Here is a 25,356-nt window from a genome sequence, read left to right as displayed (position 1 = left end):
AAACACTCTGAGCTTCAGATTTCTCAACTATAAAATGTTGCTTTTCAAACTTTAGTGGGCATAAAAACTACCTGTAGAGCCTGGTTAAAACCCATTCCTAGGGCCTGAGCTTGGACACTGATTTACTAGGTCTGGTGTGGAGCCAGAAGATTTGCATTTCTAGTTAAATTTCCAACTCATGATAATGATGATACTGTCCATGGACCACACTTTGAATTGTACTAAATTGTATCAATAATGCCAACCTCATAATTTGTCTAAATATCTGAAGAGAAGTGAGAAAACTTAGCAGAGCTGCTGACTCATACTGCCTCTCAATCAACGTGTATTCTTTGAAGAGAGGAAGAACAGAAGTCCAAGAGTATTAGGAATAAAACTTGGGGACATTCAATCATTTCTAAAATGCCAGGTACAAGATTTAATTACATTCCAATCCCCTTTGTTATAATACATTCTATGTGGCAATTAAAACGGGGTCCCAGTCTCTAATTATGAACGTACCCAAAGGCCTCCCAGTTCCCTGGGTTTTGTTTTTTTAATCAAAAAACACCATTTTTGGCTCACAAGGTCCATGTGTCCTCTAGGCTCCGCTGCCTCACCAAGGCACCCAAACCCCATTTAAAATCATCTTGAGTACTCTTTAAAAAATAAAACATAAATCTTCCCATTTGAACAGTTTTCGGGAAATAGATGAAGGGCTATTTACTTTGCTGAAAACAGGAATCCCCTCTTACACCAATTGTCAATCCTCTGATCAACTGGAGTCCTTCAGCTTGTCCTTGTCTAATGCAGCTCAGTGATCAGGGAATCAGCCTCCCCACTTCCCGCACCTCCCTCCCCTCCCTGCATTCCAGTTTTCTCTCTTCACGACATTATTTAATCTCTTGGTTGCAGCTTCTCAGGATTAGCTACAGCATCTATTAATAGTTTTACTTCTGTTTACAGTTCCAAGGGGAGAAAAATGGCTCATTCCTTTTCTCCAATCTTGAAGATATGTCTTATTGCAGCAGGAGGAAGACGCACAGGCCCCTGAATAACCCATTTCCACAATCATTCCACTGTAAAGATGTTAATGTGCTTCTATGCCGAATGGATCCATTTAATAGGCAGAACAAGTTGGATATAAACTCTTTAATTGCTTTCAGCACACCGATTATCTTCCTGTGTCACCTATTGTATAATGTGAAAATGTTAACAAAAGCACTTACTGAAGACGTTACTGGGAATTAAAAAACAAAGAACCATCAGTTGTCACTAAATATGCCTTTCATGTTCCCAAATGAAATGCATTTGTGCTCTCAAGAAATCGAATAGAAACGTGCAGGCCTGCCATTGTCAGATGCAAACATCTTCATTAGATTTTGATACAGCTGCCGCAAGACTATAAAAAGAGCTATCAAAGCCCGCAACTCATTATTGGTTATTTCAGGAAGACTACAAAAAAAACAAAATCATCCCTAAACCTGCACTGATCTTTTCTGACAACTTCCCTGGCTGGGCAGTTTGTCTGGAAAGAGTGGCATGAAAAACCTCTGCTAAGCCTGCCCCTTGAAATGGTATCTCAAAGGACACAGTGCCTGTGGCTGTTAACAGAGATGCCACAATTGCACAGCCCACCTGTATTCTTGGACACTTGAGCCGCAAATCTCTGCCTCTCACCTGTCTAGTTCTCCTGTTCTGACCTAACTGCATCTCCTTAAGAGCATTTAAGCAAAAGTAGCAAAATCCAGGTCTTTATAGACCAAAACGGACAGAATAATATGTGTGACGACTCATAACATCTTTTCCCTGTTGCCATAAATCTTCCTATGTATATTGGCAGTCGGCTCATTTCTAGCATGTTATTTTCTGCAGACACTGGCTGTTTAAAAGAAGAAAAAGACTAGTCAAAGGAGCAAGCAGGGAGGGGAAGAAGAAAGAAAAGAAGAGGAGGGAAAAAGGGAGAAGAAAGGGGAAAAAGAAAGAGTGAGGGTTCCAGGGATGGTGTACAGAGGAAGTTATAGGAAGCAAACCATAAATGTCAAAATTACCTACAATTCTTCCTTCGAATTCTGGAGAAACAGAAGAGATCTTACAAAGCCCCGAACAGCATTCATATTAATCACAATCCCTAGCATCTTGACTTGGGGACCTCTTCAGTCAGGCACAAGTCTCCAGAGACTTCAGATAGATACCAAACAACCGAGAGAAAACAACTGTCAGAGGTGTCACTGTCATTCACGGAGGACTCTCTCCCCATGAGGTCTACACAACTCTCTCTTCATGATAAAGAGAAATGCGAATTAGAACCACTATTATTCAACCTAAATCAACAAGAAGGGAGGAACATGTGGACCACTAACTAAATCTGCTTTAAAGATTTTTGGCTCTGCCTTTAACTTCTGCACTCTATTATCTATTTTACGGTCAGAAGTAAATTGAAATGCTCAAAATATTGATGTAACATCACATCTGTTATTTGAATGAGGTACAAGTGCTCACTGGGGGATCAATTCATTATATTCATATTGTTATTAAAACTATCACCCAAATCTAAATGTTTTTGAGACCCATAATGTATTTTTCCTTGCATGTAACACCCCTACTCCTTCAAAACATGACCTTTTCTGTGCTCGCTTTGAAACAACACAGAGAAGATTAGCATGACCCCAGTGCAAGGATGATGCACAAATTTGTGAAGTGTTTCATACTTTTTCAATTAAAAAAATAATAATAAAGTGTATTCATTTTTAAAAAGCATTTTAAAAAAGTGACATTTCACAGGGCTCCAACCATCACCTTCCCTCTTGCTAATTGTCTGAGTTGATGGAGTCAGACTAATAAGAAAAGCAAAAGCTAAGACTCACATGTCCTCCAACCAGAATGGGGCTTAGAGCTGGGAACCTAATGCAGCCCGACCACCTTTCTCAAATGTGGGTCTGATCACAAGGCTCCCCTGGGTAACACCAGTCAGTGATTGCCTCTTGCCCTTCAGATAAAATCACATCCCTGCTGTGTGGCTACACACAAGTCATTCAACCTCTCTCTGGCTCAGTTTCCTCTTCTATAAAACGGTGATAATAACCACTAGGAAATTGTATGTAAAGCACTTAGCAGAAAGCCAATAAATGCTCAGTAGTATGATTGATGGTATCTCACACCAGCCATGTTTCTTCCCCTTGCAGCCACACTCAAAACAATGAGTTCCCCAGCTCTCCCATGACTTTTCTTGCCTTTATGCCTTAGCTTGTTATCTTTTTTTTTTTTTCTGTTTTTAACACTTCCTTCTTTCTCCTGGCCCTTGGCCAGCTTTATTCCTATTAATTTATAAACTGCCAGCTTAAATGCATATTATCAAGACGGCCGACCCTGACTCCCAGGCCAGGTTTGCTTCCCCAAGTATATGTACTCCCTCCACTATAACATGTGTCATGCATTACTGTAACATCTTGCTTGTCTGAAATAGCCCTAAAGGACCCAAGATCAGATCCGCCTTGCTCATGGCTGTACTTCTCTGCAGCAAGCACAGTGTACTGAAGGGGAACTGGATTATAGTGCAACTGAAAAAGAATTCTTAGCAGATTACAAGGACAAAAGATTAGTCCTTGTTCACCCTACAAGAATCACAGGACAGTTCTACAGTATTTTTATGCCAAGTCCCAGGCTTGATGGATGCCCCAGACCCTACTACACTGCTGGTCGCATGGTAGAGAGAAAGGGAACCCAGGAATTATTTACGGCCTCTCCTAAGACTTCCATTTAGAAGTGTCACACCTAATTCCTTCTCACATTTTATTGTCTAAGGCAAGTCACATGGTAAAGCCTGATGTCCATCAGGTGGGAAATCCCAATGCAGGAGGGACACTACAGAGAAAGAAACTGTAGTATTTAGTAACCTGTCATAGATAAAACAGATCTCCATAAGTGTTAATTTAATAAAATATTTCTTTGCTGCAAGTTGACAAACATAAACCTCACACCAATCAATTCAAATCTGGCCAGAAACTTCTCTGTTACTCACGTGATATCCATTTCAGAAATTTTTGACTTTTTTGAAAAATTTTGACAAAGTTAAAAGCTGTTTTTTGTTTGTTTGTTTGTTTGTTTTTGCCACAGGCACTAGTTGTATGCCGGGTTACAAGCCACACCAGGATGTACACCACTTTTGAGTAAAGAATAACAATTAGGTTCAACAACAAAAACAACAAAATCCCCATGGTTTGACTGCTTACTCTGTGCAATATGAACATGGACACCTGAGGTTATGTCCAGCCTCACAGAACTATTAGGCAAAATGGGAACCTTCAAGATCAGTTTCTCTGATCTCTCAGAAGAGACCCCCCAAAGCCGATGACTTACCAGGTGCAAGCAGCTAAATAGAAGCATAGCCAGAACTAAGATGTGACTCACCAATTTTAAAGCAAGTGCTCTTTCAATTATAGCAAAGCCTTTCCATAAGGAATTTCACCAGAAGTGAATGACTGGAAGATAATACCATTTAACAGATGAGGAAACTTTGAGACCCAGGGAAGTGAAGTGACTTTCCCTAAGCTGTCCACAGTGTGGTTCTGTTTTGCTTGGCCACACAAAACCTTAAGGAAATATAAGTTGTTTCAGAATCTAGAATTATACCTGCTCTTCACTGAGGGATCAAAGAAGTATTTGTTGAATTGACTCGAAATGAATTGAAATGATTGACTTGAACTGAGTTGCACTGAAATGACACAAAATGTAGAGATGCATTTTTCCCTGTTGTCCAGTCTTTGTTTCCATTTCCTCTGGAGTTTTAGACCTGCCAATCCATCAAGTTACACACCCACAACTATAACCTTGTTAGTTTCTCCTCTATAACATCCTTGTTCACTGTTCCTTCTACATTTATAACTGCCATCTTCTTTTGAGCAGAAACAAATTAATATCTAGAAATCTTGTCATCTCATGACATTTACAGAACAACATAGGATCTGGAAAGTCAAATCACCAATGATAAGGGGCCCTGAAAGACCATTAGACACAGAACTTTATTCCCTCTGAGCTGAGAGGTCAGCTACAAAAGTGACATAACCCAGAAGCTCCTAAGTCACAAGAACAAATGCCATTAACTGTTGTCTCCGGACAACCAAGTGATACATATGAGGAATAAGAATTAAATTTGGAGAGAGAATACAGATTCTGGCTGGGCTCCAAGGCTGAGGGATATTAAATAAGAAAGAAACAATAGTGCTGTCAAGTCTAATTGTTTAAAACATAAAACTCTTTCCATATGTCTTGAGATGAATAGGGTTGCACAGTATCGGGATGCTCTGTGAAGTCACACAAAGAAAGAACAGCATATACCATTCAGGTTGAAAATCTTGTCTACAGGGAATTTGACTCTGCTTTCTTTTCCTTCTCCTTGTGACCCACCCAGGTACACAGACATTTGAAAATAGCTATAGGAAAAGCATATTATGAGGCCTCCTTACCATGTAACAGATTTTACTATCGTATGAGAAATGGATGGGCTTTGCAGTCAGAGATCATTTGGTTCCAACCCTGAAAATACTCCTTATTGTTGTGTGATCTCAGCCACAACTTTCTCACCTGTAAACAGAGACTATATTCTTATGGCCTAAGGATGTGCTAAGGATTAAGTGAGATAAAGGATCTAAAGTGACTGGAATTTAGTAGGCATTCATTACCAGGTACCTTCTTTACTTTTTCCTTTAAACACATGAAGATGCCATCATCCACTTAGCAGCTTCATCTAAGTCCATGATGAAACGAGAGAAATTTTTCCCTCATTGACAAAAATTGAGAGGTGCCTGCATTTTGTCCCTTCAGTTAATTAACATAGGTTTGCTGAGACCCACTCATAAGCAAAATTCTGTGGTAGTACTGTAAAGGTTACAAAGTCTTACTGTGTGGAATCTTTAAAGCTAAGGCACTTGTTGAAGTCCCTTTCCACCAGTTATGACATTAAGTAATCAAGATTATTCGGCCTTTTAAGTATTTGTTTTTCTTTATGGGACACATGTGTTCAGTATAAAAATAATAATAATAATAAAAACCAAACTACTGAGTCTCAAGGTAGAATCAGTGGGGTCTGTTTCATACTAGATTATTTGGAAATTATTTGTTTCCAAACAGTTTCATTTTACATTTTATTTTATTTATATCTTCATTTATATCCATACCTTCTTGTAACTGCATATACATTGTTTTATGACAGAAAGAAGACTACGCAGGGGGTTGAAGCCCTGCTTCCCATATTTTCATGGGAATAAGAATTGCCATTGTGTTTCTTCTTCCTGGAACCTCAATTTCTTCATTGTAAAATCAGATTTCCTGAATAGATGGTTTCTAAAGTCATTCCTCTACATAAAAGTTAAAATACAGTAAAAAGTACTTAGGACTCTTCACTAATGTGTGGGTGTGCATTTATGAAGGATACATTCATTCCCTAGAACATAACTCTACAGCAATTTCATGGAGATAGATACCATCATATGAATGCAAGTTCACATATCACATAGTACACCAAGGTGTCAATGAATGGAAGATTCTCAGAAGACTTTCAAACTGCTGTTTACTTCAGTATTTCCTGGGACAGTCCAGAGATGGGTTCAAGGGTAGTACCAGAGGTCTTCTCCGTTGGCCTCTCAGGGCTGCTATATAACACAGAGATGATCATAGGCCAGTTGGACACACAGTTTTGAGAGGTTTAACTGACCTCATGATGCCTTAATTACAGCCCCAATTAAAATCACTGAACCGCATCTCAGGACTAATAGGGACGGGGAAAAAAAACACTTCAGTAAGATTTTATAAAGAGGCACTGCCCAATGATACAATATTTTTGACTGTTATCTCCCAATTCCTCCCTGAACTCATCACTCAAATAACCTCAATTCCATTGGAAACAACTAGAATCATTAAGACCAGAACCTTGAGGGGGGAAGTTTGTGAAACCTGCATTGTCAGACGTCTGATCTTCTTTATGACTTTCTACCACTGCAAAATCATTAAATTAGCCCTATATATTCCACATTTCTAACTTCTAAATTCCTGGTGTATCTGAGTATTTTAATTTCTTATATATTATTTATAAGGACCAGTACTCATGTATATCAAAAATCTTCTTGCACATAGATTTTATAACAAAAATTGAAAAAATATGTATTATTTTCCTGTTTCATAACCATTGCAGCCTAATGCAGAAATCTGCGTGAAAGAAGGAAAAAAAAACAGAATAAAAAGAAACGTATTTTCCATCACAAAAAATTGTAACTTGGAGAAGAAAAAGGGCAATTACATAAACAAATCAATTCAGCTTCAGGGAATGTGTAACTCACATAGATTTCTGGTTGAAACCCAGATGCAAAGGGAGAAGAAACAGATATAAAATATTTCTGTATAATTCATCCCAATTCTGTATGAATATTAAGCCTCTATGTGGTTAATATTAGGTTCTTGTTTTATTAACATTCACTGACCTCTTTAATAAATGATCCACCCAATATCTACTGACTCAGAATATCTAAAAAGGAGGACAGCTTCACATTTATTAAAAAAAAAAAAAAGAAGAAAGAAAATGTTACACAGGTGATTCTGATACAGGTCTTGCTCAAAAAAAAGACAAAAACATAGTATATATTATTGGTGCACATAGTCCTCTCTTAGGGGAAGCATTTTCTTGGATATTGTCAGACTTTTTTTCTCCAGTTCCTCTAGTGATATTTTTTCATCCATCTGTAATACAGTTAGATTCCTTTGTCATAGACTGCAATCCACCCTAGGATCCTTCGACCTCCTAAATGATTTTCTTAAATTTGCATACATCAAGTCTCATTCTCTATGTTGTAAAATCTGCCGGGTTTTTGACAACTCTGCACGGTCGCGGGTCCCTCATTACGTTATCATACAGAAGGGATCTAGCTGCACCTAGGATTTCGTGCTCCTGCATCATGCAGTTGCTTTAGTGTGTGCAATGTCCTCCTGATGCTGCTTTGCTCAATCTAACTATCATTAGCCCTAGAGCAAATAACAAGTATTCACTTTGAAGTTGACTGAAACCTAATACTTGTACCAGCCTTTCTCTGAGTATGGAACACTCCAACTTTTCCTTTAGTGTGTGGTGTAACAGGTGGCTGCCCTCCAGGAAAAGACATCAAGGGAAACACCTGAGCTTGAGACTTAAGGGAGAATTGAAACTAAGTTCACATTTATGAGACCTAATAAATAGCAAAAAGAACAAAAATGTTAAAAATATAACAACAAGGTCTTCATTGGAAAGTATTTTTCCTTCAGCTTAATATGTATTTCTATTCTATTGTTGCTATTGCTGAGAAAATGTAGACAAAAAAAGAATTTTAAAACATGTTCAAGAGAAATTTAGGTTTATGTACTTGTAACCAATGCACTTGCTTTGATGACAAAAATGATTGTCATCCTTCTGTTGGTATGTTTCCCCAAAATACAAATCACTAATGGTAAATCACTTGGCCAAAGGTTAGAATTCCCAGATTCATTATATCAGTGGAATGAGAGAGAAGATTACAACAATCTCTGGAAAGGAGATCTCAGACTTCCTTGTAAGTACAGATACCTTACAAAATTGTTAGAGTGCATAACCTTGAACTTGGGAGAGAGAATAGGCAGAAATCAATAATGAACATCTAAAGATAACAATGTCTTGGAGAAAAGCTTAGTCTCATAGCAATTTCTGAATCCAAACAGACAAGAATGTACATTTATGAGGAAAGTACTTTATCCACCACTCAGGAATCACCAGTCTATGGGGTTTTGAAAACGTTGAGTTTCTTTCCTTTGAGTTAGGAAAATGTCTATTTTACTAAACCATGCACTCCCAGAAGTAAATCTTTCCAAATCTACATTTTCCTATGAAGGTTAATCTCTCCCATTCAACCATGCACCTTGCAAAAGTTAAGCCCAGGACAGAGTGTTCTTTGAAGAGAAGATAAAGGCCTGGAACTATCAAGGGAGATTATTCAACTGAGAGGAGAAAAATCAGTAAATCTTTTATACTGTGAATTTGGCTTTGACAAATTCTTGAAAGAGCCATTTGTACCTCTTCATTTAGACTCTCCATTGATTAATGGAAACGAAAAATAACTCTCTCACTTTCCGCCTACACTGCTTTAGAGGCTCCGAAGAGAGTCAACAAAGGACAGTGGGGCCTTCAAGTTCTTTGTCCACAATAACTGAGCTTCTTGGGCTGGAAGAAAAGGGAATGCTGATCTCCCGGGCTTGTTTAGCTTTGCTTTTTTAATTGCTAAATGCCAGCCTGGGAATTCTGCCTAAAATGGTAATAAGTTGCATTTATACTACACCTTTCATCCAGGAGGCACAGGCTTTCCTTGGTCCTGAAACACAGCCATCCTGGAGCTGAAAAGCAGTAACTGTTTTAATGCTGAACATTTATTCAGTGCCATGATTATACAAGGTGGAAGAAATTGTTTGAAACAGAACCAAAATATTGCAGTAAAAAAGACTGTGGGCTGTGGGTTTTGAAAATATCCTAGATGGTCTGTCTTGTGCTTCCCTTTACAAATGGAATATTTATAGATCCCTTTTGAATCTTGAAACTCTGAAGATGCCCACTTTCATGTCCTCCAGTTTGGGTTCAATGTATGTAGCCAAAAAATCAGGAAGGATGAATTGATATTAAGTCATTTCTTTTAGGAAAATCTGCTATCTGGAATGCACACCAAGAAAACTGATGGTGGAAAAGAATTCTATCATTATTTACTGTGTACCTCTCCTAAAGGCATTAGTGTCTCTGAAAAGAGAAGGTGAGGAAAAGCAAGATGGCAAAGACTCACTCAGGAACTCCTGAACATGTATCTCATAGCTGATTCCTCTTCTTCTAGCCCAAGCAACAAATGACTTCTGTTACTGGAGGAAAAACTTATTCGGTCAGAAATTGAGCTTTGCTCTTTGCTGTTATCCCCAGGACACAGACAGTATCTGAAGATAACAGATCCTCAATAAATATGTGTTAGATAAATGAAAGACTGGTCTTTTTACTCTGAGAACATGTGGACCAAAGCCTCTGAGGTTTTCACCTAATGCTTGAATAGAGATCTGTTTTCACTTGAACAGTAAGAGGAGGAAAAAGAAATGATGGGGGCACTAAGAAAGCATGAAGGGTGATTTGAGAGATGCTGAAAAAAAGTGTTCATACGGCCACCACATACAGTTTATTGCTGTCAGTAATAAAATTTCATTATGAATTTTTTGTTTTTTGAAAAAAGGGGCTAGGAGGGTATAGCTCAGTGATAGAGTGCATGCTTAGCAAGCACGAGGTCCTGGATTCAATCCCCAGTACCTCCATTAAATAAATAAGTAAGTAAGTAAGTAAGTAAGTAAGTAAGTAAATAAGTAAATAAATAAATAAATAAATAAATAAATAAATAAACAAACCTAGTTGCCATCCCCCCACCAAAAAAATTTTTTTTTAAATTTCATAACAGTGCCCCATGAAAAGAAATAATTGCAGACTTATGAGTCATTTATTTCTGAGATTATGCTGTCCTTTTCTGAGAGCAACTTTTGAGAGCAGAGCAGAAAAGGGAAAATGGGTTGCCAAAGAATATTCAGTCCAGGGGCTGAGGAGTCTGGATTCCAGGTCTTGTCAACCTAGGCTTGCTGTGTGAGATTTCCACCCTTCTCACTCTTTCTAGGATTCAGCTTCCTCACCTGTAAAGTGAGAAGCATGGATCAAATCTAATCTCAGTGATCTCAAGGAGAACCCAAAGATCAGTCATTTTGTCTTTCAAGGCCCTAAAATCTAAATCTGGAATCTAGATTAACATCATCTACTTCTTTTTTCTTAAGTAGCTTTGGCATCACACAGGTCCACATGTCTCAGTAAATGAGTATCTATTCACTCTTCTGTTGCTCTGAGAGCCTTGGGAAACACTACCTGGTCTAAAAAGATGACTAGTCTAGACTAAATGCCCAAAAAGTAAAAATCAGAATTTTCAGCTTCCCTGTTTTATATTTGAGGCAACCTAGTCTCAGAGAGGTTAACTGACTAGCCTAAGTCGTCCAGCCAGAAAGATAAACAATAATGTTACTTAAATTCAGGTCTATGGGGTCTCAAGTGAGGTATCCTACACCACTTCTCCCTATATCTTTACAGCCAGGTAAGTTTTAAAACTATTTACTGGGTTGATTAAAGCCTTTTTTTTTAATTTAAGTAAAATCTCCCAGTTTTAGCGGGGACGCTGCAAGCACTATAGGAAAGATATTTTCTGAATTTAATGAGCCAAAAAATCCCTGCTGAAGCTCGTTAAAACCTGTCTACACTATCCCCACCAGAATCATTACTGATGCAAGATATTCAAAGTCTGGAATTGTGCTGTTATCTCATAGAACAAGTAATTTGAGCCAATCCTGACAAATATTGGTATCACTTTATTTAAGCTTAGCTTTCAACTTCCAGAGAGTTAATAAATTGGATTCTAACAGTCTGCAGAGAATATACAGTAGGATAAAAACACCTTCCAAAAATTTACAGTATATGTTAGGATGAGTTGAGACATCAGGCACCATTGCAGATGCATTTACGGGATTTTTAGAGCAGCACATTTCATCATAAACGGCTCTGTGATTCAGCATGGCATTAATAATGGAAAGAACAACCTTTAAAATAAAGTAAATGCATTTGGAACAGTTACTGAGGTGATATCTGTCTCCAAAAACTCCGTTAATAACTTGCAAGTTGATATAATATATTCCTTAGCCTATCCTGTCTGCAAAGATTTATCTTTTGTGTTAAACTTCAGGCTGAAAATTAAAATAAAATTTGATGTCTCTGTGGTAAACTGCCTTCCTCCATTTCCTTTACCTTTTTAATTTCTATTATTGCCAACTTTAGAATTGTCTCTCTGACCTCATGCAATATTTCAAAAGGTGGTTCAGATGCCAGATGACTGCCAAAACAAAGTTGTAAATACACGATGCCTATGCATGTCCACATATACATCTCAAGGTGTTAATCAAAAGGGACATAAATCATAAATGCATTTTGCCTTCATACAAATGGAAGTTACAACCACGTGTCCAAGGTATTTTAGTCCTATTACTTTCTTTATAGCAGCTGTCTCAAACTGTTTCAGAGGCCATGAGTTCCTTTGAATTCTCTTGTTCAGTATCCAGTAAGTTAGCCTTGATTCCTCCACACTCCCAAGGCACTACTCCATGAATATATGTCTAGCAAATTTGTTAGAGAAGGCAGATAGCTAGATATGAGCAGAGAAAGCGGGACACAGGCCAAATGGCAGGAATTGGGCAAAAAGCAGGGGCATGAGCCAAATGCAGGAAACCACACATCATGTAAGCACCAGGGGGCCCTGGGCAGAGAAAGAAAAGCAAGAACCTCTGGGTTGATAAGTGGTCACATATTTTGGGGTGACAAGTAGCCTGGAGACCAACAAAGAAAGGTGAGAAAAAGCAGGAATCTCCAGTGTCCAAATGTAACCTTTTGCTCATTTATGCCCTTGTTTCAATAAAATTAGCCTTGCAGATTAGAAGTACCCATCATGCACTGATGCCACAACTTATGACCCAGATTAAATAAAGACAAAAATCCCTCCTTCTTGCCGGAAGGTGGAGTTGGGATGAAAATCAGGGAATACGACCCCAAACCCTTCCCTCCCCAACGAATATTCTGCCCATTCATTTTTACACTCTATGTAACCAACCTGCCAAAGAAACTTGGCTTAGCTGCTCACCTGAGCTTGTCCCCTCTCCCCTTGAGAATGTTCTATTCATCCTTTAATAAAGCCTCACTCTACTTTCTTAACCTCTGCATCCCGTCTCTGAATACTTTCTGCAATCAGACAAGAACCTAATTGCCTGCAACAAACTGAAACACTGAAAGATGGAAAGGAGAATCTCTTTTCTCATTTTCTTTCTCCTCTCCTCCCATCTTTTCATCCCCCCCTTCCCTCCTTTCTCTCCTTCCTCGTATCTCCACTGTCCTCTCTTCTAGCTGCCCCATCCCTCACCTTCCAGCTTCCAGCTCCTTGAATGCCTCTTTCTTTCCTCCCCAGCATACCTGAGGAAGCAGTCAGCCAGAGCCGAAGGGGAAGACAGGGGGAACATCTGTGACCCTCTCATCCAAAACTAAATTAACAGCACGTAAAAGAACTCACAGTGATTCTAACAGAGCTCCCAGAAGGGGGGAAAAGCCTATTTTCCTTTATTAATATACTTACCAAACAATAAATTCTAAGTGTATCAAGGTAAATTCCACATTGGCGAACAAAAGCTATACACAAAATATGGCTGAATAAACTTGACCCTGCTTACTTTCCACGCACTGCTCATTAGCAAGAAAAAGTAAACACCAGAAGGATTCTTTGGGCATACCTCTGCGGTGATTTTACAAATGCCACATGTTTTAATACAATATCAAGATAAGGCACTTGGAAGGCAACATTTCCCAGATCTCACCAGAAGGAAGACAGAAGCTTAAAATTCTAGAAGGCTACTAAACACAGACTTCAATACCAGGTAATATTTTTTTTTTAAGAAAAAGAAAGGCATCCTTCTAAAGGTTAATAAAGAAAATTTTAAAAGAAATGGACAAATTTTGGGGGGGTAAAATACATCCCATTTCCATCCTTTCACTAATAATATTCAAATTCCAAAGCTCAAGTCTATCCTTTTCATACTGTCTCTTTCCTTACATCCAGTGACATGCCTCACCTGTCTGTCAAATAGATGTGAAAAGAAATGACTAACAGCCCTCCAGGTCAGCTAAGCATCTAAGAATTGGACATATCAGAACTGTCAAATTCCCATTGTTTTTTTCCCTTCCCCGGGACAAGCTGCATGGGGGAGGGGGAGAGTGAAGAGGGGCTAGAGTGCTCACAAGAACTTCTCTCATAAATAGGATGTTAAAAATATCTCAACAGGGAAAAATAGAGCAGTATTTTTGATGTGGAATCTTGCAGCAACTTGCAAACCAAATACACATGGTAAATAAAAGACCCAGTGGTTTTTCTTCCATTCAAACAACTCACAGTGAATAAAAACATAAAATCTCATTATCATCATCAGCAACAAATACTTATGAAGCCCCCTATTATGAACACTCCATCTCATTCAAGATCAAATCGAAGTTCTAATTATAGCACACAGGCCCTCTGAGACTGGATCCTGCCCACCTTTTTCCACATATCTTTTGTTCTAACACTAGCAATTTCCCACACAGCCCCTGCCTCGATGAATTTCCACAGTCAGTACCCTCTGTTGAAAAAGCCTTTCTTCACTTCTCCACTTGCCTAAAACCTACTCAACCATCTAGATTCAGATCACACCCCACTTCCTTCAAGGATTCTTTCCTGATTTTAGAATCTAAGTTACTACTGCTATTCTGGATATTAAGAACACACTTTGTTCTTAACTAAGAACTTACTAGTGCATTTTCCAGCACAGTTTTTAGAAAATGGAAGATGCTGCAAGATTCTCCTTCAAGAAGCTTCAATCACATTGGGGCTAGAAAATTCACCAAAGAAAACCACCCAGTGGTACAATGCAGAATGTAAGAGTTTAGAGTAAGAAGAAACAGAGTAAGTTTGGACCTGGGAATTGGCAGCATGTTCAGTGACAGTTAGTTGACATTCAAAGGGTACCTATAAGGTGTCATCAAGAATGTGGTTCCCTGAGGGTCACTCAGACTTGAAAGTCTTTTCCACAAATATGATACACCCTACTACAGGAGACCAAATGAAAATGTCTAAGTAAAAATTGTGCCTTTTATTACTTTATGCCCACAGGTGATATCTTTGGGGAAAATATTAAACTCAACTTGTCTGTGAAAAATACCCAGAAATAACAACACACATGCAGCCTTACAATGATGTTTACTGTTAAAAGTGTTTCTAAAACTAACAGAATTCACTGTGGAGTTGGAATATACCACAATGCTTTAGTGATCAATTAATTAGTCCTTAGCGCCTCATCAATCCTACTTATTCAAGATTTAACCAGGAGTAATGGGAATAAATTAGGAAGAAAAATTTAGGCTGAATATCAGGAACATTTTCTTAATCATTAAATCAGTTAGACAGAATTTAAAACTGGATATTTAATGTGAAAGATGGAATCAGGAAAGAGAAAAATACAATATTAAGAATAAATGAGAAATCATAGTTTTAAAAGGGTCTCTGTCATCATTAGCCCATCCTTCTGTGTTTGGAAAGAATGAGTTTGGATTACTATTCAGATCACTGTATATTCTAAAAAATTTCAAAACTTCAGGATATACATTTACTAAAAATAAAGAAGTTAAATTTCTCCAGGGCCAGCAGATTCTGCTGTAGAAATCTTACTAAATTTCAGAACATTTGGACATTCTTTTTGAACATCTGCTAAGAAGATCAGAAAGCAAGAGACCACTCTTTGCATGTTCTTCTGGAATACAGTGTTGGAAAAATAACCAAAAGACATCATGCAGGCTGTCACTATATTCCAATTCTGGGCTATATTTGATGAAGTCCAACAGAACTCAGAAAGTTATGAAGAGGAGAAAATGTGCTTTCAGTAACATGGGGGAAGAGATTCCTTGACCAACCCTCCCAACTGAAAGTAATTAAAATACTGGATAAAATATGCTATTAAGAATATGTTTGTAAAAATGCATTGATACATTAGCAAGTTATACTCAGAAGCCAAAAACTAAGCAAAATTAGGACCCCAGGCAGAGAAGTAGAGCATTGAGAACATTTGCTGCAAGCGAACTTGAGCTTCAGTTTTACACCCTTGAGGGGAACAGAGGACGGACAAGGTGGGTAGTCTAACAGAAGACTCCTCTGCATGAAGTCGCAATTCCAAATGCATTTGACCTTCATGTAAGGACAAACTAGAAATAAGCCTAGAGTCACAGACAGAAGAAACAACAGGCAGCAAATTTAGACCAGCAAAATCTTCAGATGCTGGACTTATCAGACATAAAATATGAAATGAACGTATTTGATATATTTTTTAAATAACAGATTAAAAATATGAGAGAATAATTAAGCATATTTAAAAACAGACAACTAGAAATGAAATATATAACCATTTCCATTAAAAACTCTCAATGAACAGGTTTCACTACTGTGGTAGACAGCCTCTGAAATGGGCCCAAATAATTCCTCTGGTGTAACACCCTTGTATGGTACAATCTTACAATGTACCAGAGCTGGTCTCTGTGACCAAAAGAATATGGCACAAGAGATGGTATGTACTTCTGAGATTAGGTTCTAAGAGATACTGTGGCTTCTGTTGTGTGTGTGTGTGTGTGTGTGTGTGTGTGTGTGTGTGTGTGTGTGTCTCTCTCTTTCTCATCATCATCATCATCCTCACCGTTTCATCATTATAGAAGAAGCCTACCTGCTGTACAACAACAAAGCTTCCTGCCAACAGCCACATGAGAGAGCCTGGAATTAGATCAAGCCTCCAGCTCCTTCAGATTTCTGTATACCTGGTCTACAGCTTGAATGCAATCTCATGAGAGACCATGAGCCAAACTATGCACCTAAACAGTTCCTGTACTCCTAATTCTCAGAAACTCAAAGAGATAATGATTTGTTATTTGATACTGCTAAGTTTTAGAGAAATTGGTTACATAGCAATGGATAGGCTTAGACATAGCTGAAACTAGAATGAGCTGGAAGGTAGGGAAAAAAATTTTAGAATATTGGACACAAAAACAGATATAGAAAATTTGAAAATTTGAAGTTAAGAAATATTGAGGATAGATTAAGATGGTTTAATATATGTCTAATTCAATTTCCAGAGGAAAAGAGAAAGAATGCAAAAAATAAAAAAGTTGATAATTTCCAGGAATGAATGAAGTCATCAAACCAGGAAAAGCAACACATCCTAAATAGACTAAATAAAAGAAAACATACCCAGACAGATTATGATTTAATTGAAAATACCAAGCACAGTAAAGCTATCTGATAATCAGACAAAGAGTAGAGACAGGTTACTGCTGAAGGAGCAAGAGATGGAACCCAACAGCAATAGTGACATCAGACAATAGTAAAATCCCAAAAGAAGCACTCTAGGCAGAAGTGAAGTGATCCCAGATGGAAATTCTGAGGTTCAAGAAAGAATGATGGACAAAGGCAGAAATAAATATGTAGGACAATCTAAACAGACATAGACTGTATAAAACAAAAATAATAATGGATTGTGTGGTTAGAAAAAAAGAAATGGCATTAATATATATAGCAGTAATGGCAGACAAGTCACAATAGGTGATGAGGAAGACAACTGGTGGGAGTTAGAAAGTGTGGAATGGTCTTTATATCGTCTTGGAGAAGGGTAAAAATATAGTTGCTTTAACTTTTGAGAAGTAATCATAGTAATAAGACAGTAACTAAATGGAAAGAAATACAACGAATAACCTTTACATCAATAGTCTGGAGAGAAAGAAAATGAATGAGAAGAAAGATAATCAGTCCTAAAGAAGTTAAGAAGAGGCAGAAAAGTAAACATAACTAAGGTGAGACAAAGAGTAGACACAAAATACACTGCTTGAAAAATATTCAACATATCAGTAATTAAAATAAATGTAAACGGATTCAATGTGCTAGTTAGCAAAATTGCTAGACGGATTGTTTGATCCGGCTAGATGCTGTTAATCAGACACATAACCAAAGTGTATGTCCCCAAAAGATTGAAAGTAAAAAGATATGAAAGTAAATAAAAGAGAGTTGATATACTTGTATTAATATCAGATGAAGTAGACATTGAACAAAAAGCACTGCTGCAGATTAAAAAAGGTAGCCACATAGTGATAGAAGTTTCAATTGATCGGGAAAATATAACAATTCTAAATTTGTATACAGTGATAAAACCACTTTGACAAATATTAAACAAAAGTTGACAGGATTACAAAAACGCACAAATTCTGTATCAAAGTCACAAATTTTAATTAATACAACCACCTGAGTAATTTTGTCAAGCACACAAAAATAAGTAGGAATTTAACAGCTTTGAAAAACGGAATTGTTTGATCACTCAATATATTTAGAACACTGCACCTAAAAACTGCAAAACACACATTCTTTCAAGTGTATACATAAAATTTACCCAAAAATGACCTCATACCTGGCCAGTAAGTAAGTTTTAACAAATTTCAAATATTGAAATCAAATAGATCACTAGTCACCATTTAAGTTAAAAATTAATAACAAAAATATTACTAGAAATTCAGAAGGTATGAGAATTAAGAAATACATTTCTTAATAACTTATGGGTCAAAGGAGAAATTACTGAAATCAAATAATGTTCATAACTGAATGGTAACAAAAACACTATGTGTCAGAACTTGTGGGGTGCAGCTAAGGGGGTAATAAGAAAGAGAGATATGTATTGAAATATTTATACTAGAAAGGAAGAAGGATTAATAATGAATGACCTAAGTATCAAATATTAGGTATTAGGAGGGAAACAGAAACAAAGCAAAGAAATAGAAAGAAGGAAATAATAAATATAGGAGCATGAACAAATGAAATAGAAAACAACAAATTGAAAAGCTCTTAACTGAAAAGATTAATACAATAACCCAACTTCTGGTAAGACTAATTAAGGCAAAAAAGAAAAGGAATAAACAAATAAGCCACATTATGAACACATAAATACAAAACTACAGATGCTACAAAGATTAAAAAAATAATAAAAGGAAAAATGAACAACTTAATGCCAATATACATGAAAACTTTAATGAGACAGAAGAATTCTGAGAAAATACAGAATACCAACTGACTGAGATGAAATTTTAAAAACAATCTGAGTAATCCTATAGCCATTAAAAAGTAACTGAAACAGTACTTTAAAGTCTTACAACAAAGAAAATACCAGCATCAGACAATTTGCCCATGGATTATACCTAACAATCAAAGAACTCCAATAATTTTTAAAAATCAGGTAAAAGAAAGAACATTCTCTAACTCACTTTATGAAGCTAGAATAACTTTGATACTAAAATTTGACAAGAACCATAGGAGACAATAAAATTATAAATAAGTGCCATTCATGTACCTTGATAAAAGGCCTAAGTAAAATATCAACCAACCAAATCCATCAGTGTATAGATAGGATAATACGTTTTAACAGAGATGGGTTTATCTCAGAAATGCTCATGTTATTTTAATGTTAGAAAATGAATTAGTAGTATAATTCACTGTATTAAAAGTTTAAGGTGATAAATCATCAGCTTAATAGATAAAGAAATGCACTCAATATAATTCAACATCCATTCATAACTAAATTATCTACAAAATACCAACAGTAAATATCATCTTGAATGGTAAAATGTCGAAAGTTTCACTCTGGAGATCAGGAAGATTGTCTGCTATGACCACTTCTATTTATCATTGCATCCAATGTCCTAAACAGTGCATCATGGCAGAGAAAGATATGAGAGTTGGAAGGGAAACAAACTGCCATTTTTCATCAAATAATTCACCAAATAATGCTCATAACTGAATGGTAATAAAAATACTTTGTGTCAAAACTTGTGGGGTGCAGCTAAAGAAGTACTCACAAAAGTAAATGAGTATAGCAAGTTTGCTGAATTCAGAATCAATACATAAAAATCAGTCACATTTATTTTATCTACTAGAAATTTCAAAATGTAGTTTTAAAAGATATCACTTTGATAATATAAAAATATATTTGGAATAAATTTTGAATAACTCTAACACAGGATGTGTAAGATCTTCCTGGAGAATATTATTAAACTTTGTTCAAAGATAATAAAGAAGACCTAAAATAAAGAGGTATATTATTTTCATTGATTTAAACGCTCAATATCATAAAAATGTCAATTCTTCTGAAGTTTAAGTCCAAAGCAGTTCTAATAAAATGCAACTTTTTTGGTGAAAAGTTCACACTAAAATTTATAAGAAAAAGCAAAGAAAAACTCCCAAAGAGGAACTAATAGATATCAACACTAATATAAAGCTATGAAATTAAGAGTGTGAGATCTGCACATGCTGAGACAAAGTGATCAATGGAAAAGAACAGTTCAGAAACAGACCTACACATACTGACTAACTTGATTTTTGGCAGAAATGTAGATGAGCAGAGAAGTAATGGCCTTTTCAGAGATGCTAAGACAAATGGATACCAAAATGGAAAACAATCATGTCTCATCTTCACCATGTGATCAAAAATCAACATCAAACTTAAATACAAAAGGCAAGATGACTAAATTTTTAGAAGAAAATGCAGGAGAATATTTTTTAGACTAGCATTAGAAAGAGTGTTATAAGCAATGATTACAAGGCAAAGTATAAAGGAAAAATTAATAAGCTTGACTATTTTAAATTAAAAATACCTGTTCTCCAAAAGACATCATTTAAGAAAGTTAAAGAATAAAAAAGCCAACAAGCCATAAATGGAGGAAAACATTTCCAACACATACAACTAACAAAAGATTAGTTATTTCAAATATATAAAGAATTCCTTAACAAGCAAATTAAAAATTTAGGCAAAATATTAAAAACATATACATGACAGGAAAGGAAACAAAAATGGTCAATAAATATATTTTTAAATGCTTTCATGTCATATAATTGAGGAGAAACAAATTACTATCACTGGGAGCAAGAAACCATTTTTATGTTGCTGTTTGAAATATCAATTGTTAAGTAACATACTAGCTACAAACTAGGTATTAAATAGATGATGAAGGATGCTCATACTCTCTGCTGCTGCAGCAATTCCACCCCTGGGTATGTACCCCAAAGAAACACTTTCACAAGAACTCCAAGGGCCATGAACAAGGATCCATTGTTGCACTGGCTGAAACAGCAAAACACTGAAAACAACCCAAATGGCCACTCACTCAGATGAATAAATAAATTACAGTATAGTCTACACAGTAATAACTAATAACTGCATAGGTGAAGCTTAAGAACACGCTATTGAGTAAATAATAACAGTAACACTAATAATAATAATAAAATAAAATAACTAAAATACACTTCCTGTATTCAATTTGTTTTACATTAAAAAAGGGTAAAACTAAACAATATAGTTTAAGGTTATATGTAAACATATTTAAAGTGTTCATTAAAAACAAGAGAAAGATAAAACAAAATTTGAAACAGCCATCACCTATAAGTAAAGAGCACGGGAGAAATAAGTAGTAGGAGGCATTCAAGAAACATCAAAAGTAATGTTAATAATCCTCCTCTTTGTGTAATTGTTAGAGAGGTGCTCATTATATCATTATTCTTTATATCTCATCTACATTTAAAAGTATTTTTTGCATCAACTTAATATTTTAAAAATCAATTTAAAAAGAAACACATGACCTGCCCCTCAAAACAAGCAGTCTCCAAATCTCCTAGTTTGGCTGACAAATCCATCAGTAAACATAACAGTAAAAAATGTGAAATGATGTTTAGGTATTTTAGAGGAGTTCAGTGAAAGCACGATGGTAATAACCACGTTAGTGCAGAAGTTGGAGAAGCAAACATTCTAGAGACTGGGAATGGTCTTCACACTTTAGAAGAATGGGTTGGACGCTTTCTACGGACATTTAGCTCTGTCTCAGGTGTTTGCTCAAAATAGCATCAATTCTCTCTCTCTCTTTTTTTTTTTTTTCCAGTGAGGTGTACAGTTAAGCTGAGGAATTATTAACAGGGTCCTGTGGCTGGAAACACTCTCAGAGCATGAAGGTCCTCCCTGGGAGATATGAAGGTCAAATAGGGAAGGGATTCTGCATATCCTACCCAGGGACCTATTCTCCACCACAGGGCACTGTTAAGGGGAAGAGAATGCCTTTCAGAAAGGAGGGGCCTGCAGCCAGGTGCAATCAAAAACTCAGCTGCACCTTGCATACTAAAGAGAATGTTTCATGTGGATTATTTAACTCCAGACACAAGAAATCTCTCAAATGACCTGCTGTGTTACTTTTCAGTCTTCAATTCCTGTTTTGCATTATTTATCAATGTCAGGAAAAGGACCAAAGTAGTACATCTCAATGCAGAGCTGCATTTTCTCGGTTTGCATTTTTTTTGTGCCTAACATGCCCCTCCATTTTGGCGCACTTCCTAAAAATGAAGCAAGGGCACTCTGCAGAGTCATGGTTGTTGGCAATGAGACAGATTCCTCAACATTCCATTTACACCTGAGTAGTTCTCTGCAGTCATAATTGGTCTGAGAGCTGATGCTGACTTGAAGGTCTGTGATCAGTGAGGAATAATCAAATGACTCCTACATCACTAAGGTCAAAAGCCCAGAAATGACAGGGTTCTTGCCTGCACACCACTTCTTTCTCCTGGGTTTTCAGAAGAGGCTTACACCCAAATGACGATTAGAGGAACAATTCCAGCTACTCTCCTCTGAAGTGTGGTGGATATAACTTTAAGTTTGGCTATATCATCACTTCACACAAAGTGACACTTGGGAAGAAGATGTTTAACTTTGATGTGTAAGCTTTTGCCAGGTTATTGGAGGTTGTGTGGGGAATATTTTCCATGTTCAAGGCTACACTTTATGGCTCTGCAGCTGAGAGGAAAGAGGGGCTGAGAAGAGCTCATGCTGTGCTTGGAGAACCTCACCCCCCTCCCCCCGTGCATGACCACCTCCACCTAGAGGAAGGAACGTCTTTTTCCTCCCAGCAAGTCCCCATGTGCTGACCAAGTGTCACATTTTCAGCGCTGTGACTACCCAGGGGAGGCCCCCCGCTCTCACTCATACAGATGTGCCTTAAAACCAGGTGTGGTGCTCCTTCTGTTGGCTAGGGTGACGTGGTGGAAAAAAAAAAAAAAAAAACAGCCATTTGAGAGTCTCTGAAACCTTTAACAAAACCCCATGAGCCACTGACCAGCATCTGATCTCAGGAAACTTAAGTACATCTCTGAGTTATAGCTTCCTCATTTATAACATGGGATAATAGTGCAAACCTTTTAAGATTGCTGGACAGCTGCATGTAAATCAATGAAGTTAGAACACTCCCTCACTCCACACACAAAAATAAACTCAAACTGGCTTAAAGACTTAAACTTAAGACAAGACACTATCAACCTCCTAGAAGAAAACATAGGCCAAACGTTCTTTGACATAAATCTTAGCAGTGTTGTCCTAGTACAGTCTATCCAGGCAATAGAAATAAAAGCAAAAATTATTAAATAAATGGGACCTAATTAAACTTATAAGCTTTTGCACAGCAAAGAAAACTATAAACGAAACAAAAAGGCAACCTATGGAATGGGAAAAAAATACTTGCAAACAATGCAACTGACAAGGGCTTTTTCTCCAGAATATACAAACAGCTCATACAACTTAATAACAAAAAAACAAACAACTCGATCCAAAAATGGGCAGAAGACCTAAATAAGCAATTCTCCAATGGAGACATACAAATGGCTAAAAGGCACACAAAAAAAAATTCAATATCACTAATTATAAGAGAAATGCAAATCAAAACTACAATGATGTATCACCTCACACAAATCATAATGGCCATCATTCAAAAATCCACAAATGATAAATGAAGAGGGTGTGGAGAAAAGGGAACCCTCCTACACAACTGTGGTGGGACTGTAGTTTGGTGAGCCATTATGGAAAACAGTACTAGATTCCTCAAACAAACAAACAAAAATAGACTTACCATATGATCCAGCAATCTTACTCCTGGGTATATATTCTGTGGGAACTCTTAATTCAAAAAGATACATGCACCTCAATGTTCTAGCAGCACTATATACAATAGTCAAGACACAGAAACAACCTAAATGTTATCAACAGACAACTGGATAAAGAAATTGTTGTATATATATATACGGACACACACACATATATATATATACATATATATATACACACATACATATACACACACACAATGGAATACTACTCATCCATATAAAGAGTAAAATAATACAATTTGCAGCAACATGGACGGACATGGAAATTATCATTCTAAGTGAAGTAAGTTGTAAAGAGAAAGAAAAATTCTATATGATATCACTTATATGTGGAATCTTTAAAAAACGACACAAATGAATCTGTTTACAAAACAGAAACACACAACTCACAGATATAGAAAATAAACTTATCATTACCAGGAATGGATAAATTGGGAGTCTGAGATTTGCAGATGCGAACTACTATATATAAAATAGATAAAGTTTATATTGTATAGCACAGGGAGCTATATTCAATATCTTGTAGTAACCTATAATGAAAAAGAATATGAAAAGGAATATATGTATGTATATGTATGACCTAAACACTATGCTGTATACCAGAAATTGACACAACATTGTAAACTGACTATACTCTAATAAAAAGGAATAAAATTTTAAAAACATGAATCTCTTAAAAAAAAACTTTCAAGACTGATATGAAGACCAGGTTAAATAACAGGTAAGCACATAACAGATGTTTAGAAATTTTCATGTTCCCTTTCTTTTCACAGTCTTTCTGGTTTTGTATTACACTAATGAACATTTGTTTAGAGAGTTTACCATTTGCTGACTATTTATGCACCTGTCTCATTTAATGCTCCATGAAGCCCATTGGAAAGTGGAGATGAAGAGACACATGCTGTGACACCTAAGATATGACCAAAGTCTGGGTCATCTGATTACAAATCCCAAGACTGTCCAATTGCTTCTGGTAGGAATTACTAAAATTGTGATACCTTATCACAAGAAAATACAACAGGAGCTATGTTACTATAATCACAGCATGTACCTGGAAATAGTCACTCACCATTTGCCAGAGATTTGCAATGTGGAAGTTCTTCAGTCTCTATGGAAGGAGGATGAAACCAGATGTGCCATGTTCTCCACCAACACCTCTGCCTTGTAAAGAAAAAGAAAAAAATAATGCAACCATAGCCTCGGGGCATGACAATAATTATTGTTAGAGTAGCATAGAATAAGAAATTTGTTTCCAGATATTTTTGTATACTCAAAAAATATTTATTGAGTGTCTACTATGTCTTCAGTATAATTCTAACTTTCAGGATACAGCACTGAATATAGCAAACAACATGTCTGCTCTCAAGGACCTTACATTCTAGTGGGAATAACCTACAACAGACAAAGTGACAAATACATAAATGGAGGCAATAAATTCTATTAATAAAAATAAAGCAGTAAAAGGGGACTATAAGAGAATAGCTCCTCAGTGGGGGGCAGGAGAATGTGCTGATATAGATAAGGAGGTCTCTGATAAAAGAACATTAACATAATTTCCAAAAGCAAAAGTACTGCTTTGTTTTCTTTCAAAGAACAAGAACAACAAAATAAACAAAGCAAAACAAAAAGCAAGCTCAGAAGTTGGGACCCTGCTTTTACTTTCGTAATTCCCATCTCCCCTAACACTTCTCCCCTATGAAATCTA

The 25,356-nt window shown here is 36.6% G+C and overlaps 1 non-coding gene across 1 annotated transcript; it reads left to right on the top strand.

Annotated features, from left to right (window-relative positions):
• Positions 1–2,591: 2,591 nt before the first annotated feature.
• Positions 2,592–2,694, top strand: LOC116280228 (U6 spliceosomal RNA). Its single transcript, XR_004189538.1, has one exon. It is a non-coding gene; the product is annotated as a U6 spliceosomal RNA (small nuclear RNA).
• Positions 2,695–25,356: the final 22,662 nt, after the last annotated feature.

This window comes from Vicugna pacos, chromosome 4 (assembly GCF_048564905.1).
Source record: "Vicugna pacos chromosome 4, VicPac4, whole genome shotgun sequence".
NCBI classification, from domain to species: domain Eukaryota; kingdom Metazoa; phylum Chordata; class Mammalia; order Artiodactyla; family Camelidae; genus Vicugna; species Vicugna pacos.
The sequence above is the reverse complement of the archived record's forward strand: the minus strand, read 5'-3'. Positions and strand labels throughout refer to the sequence as shown.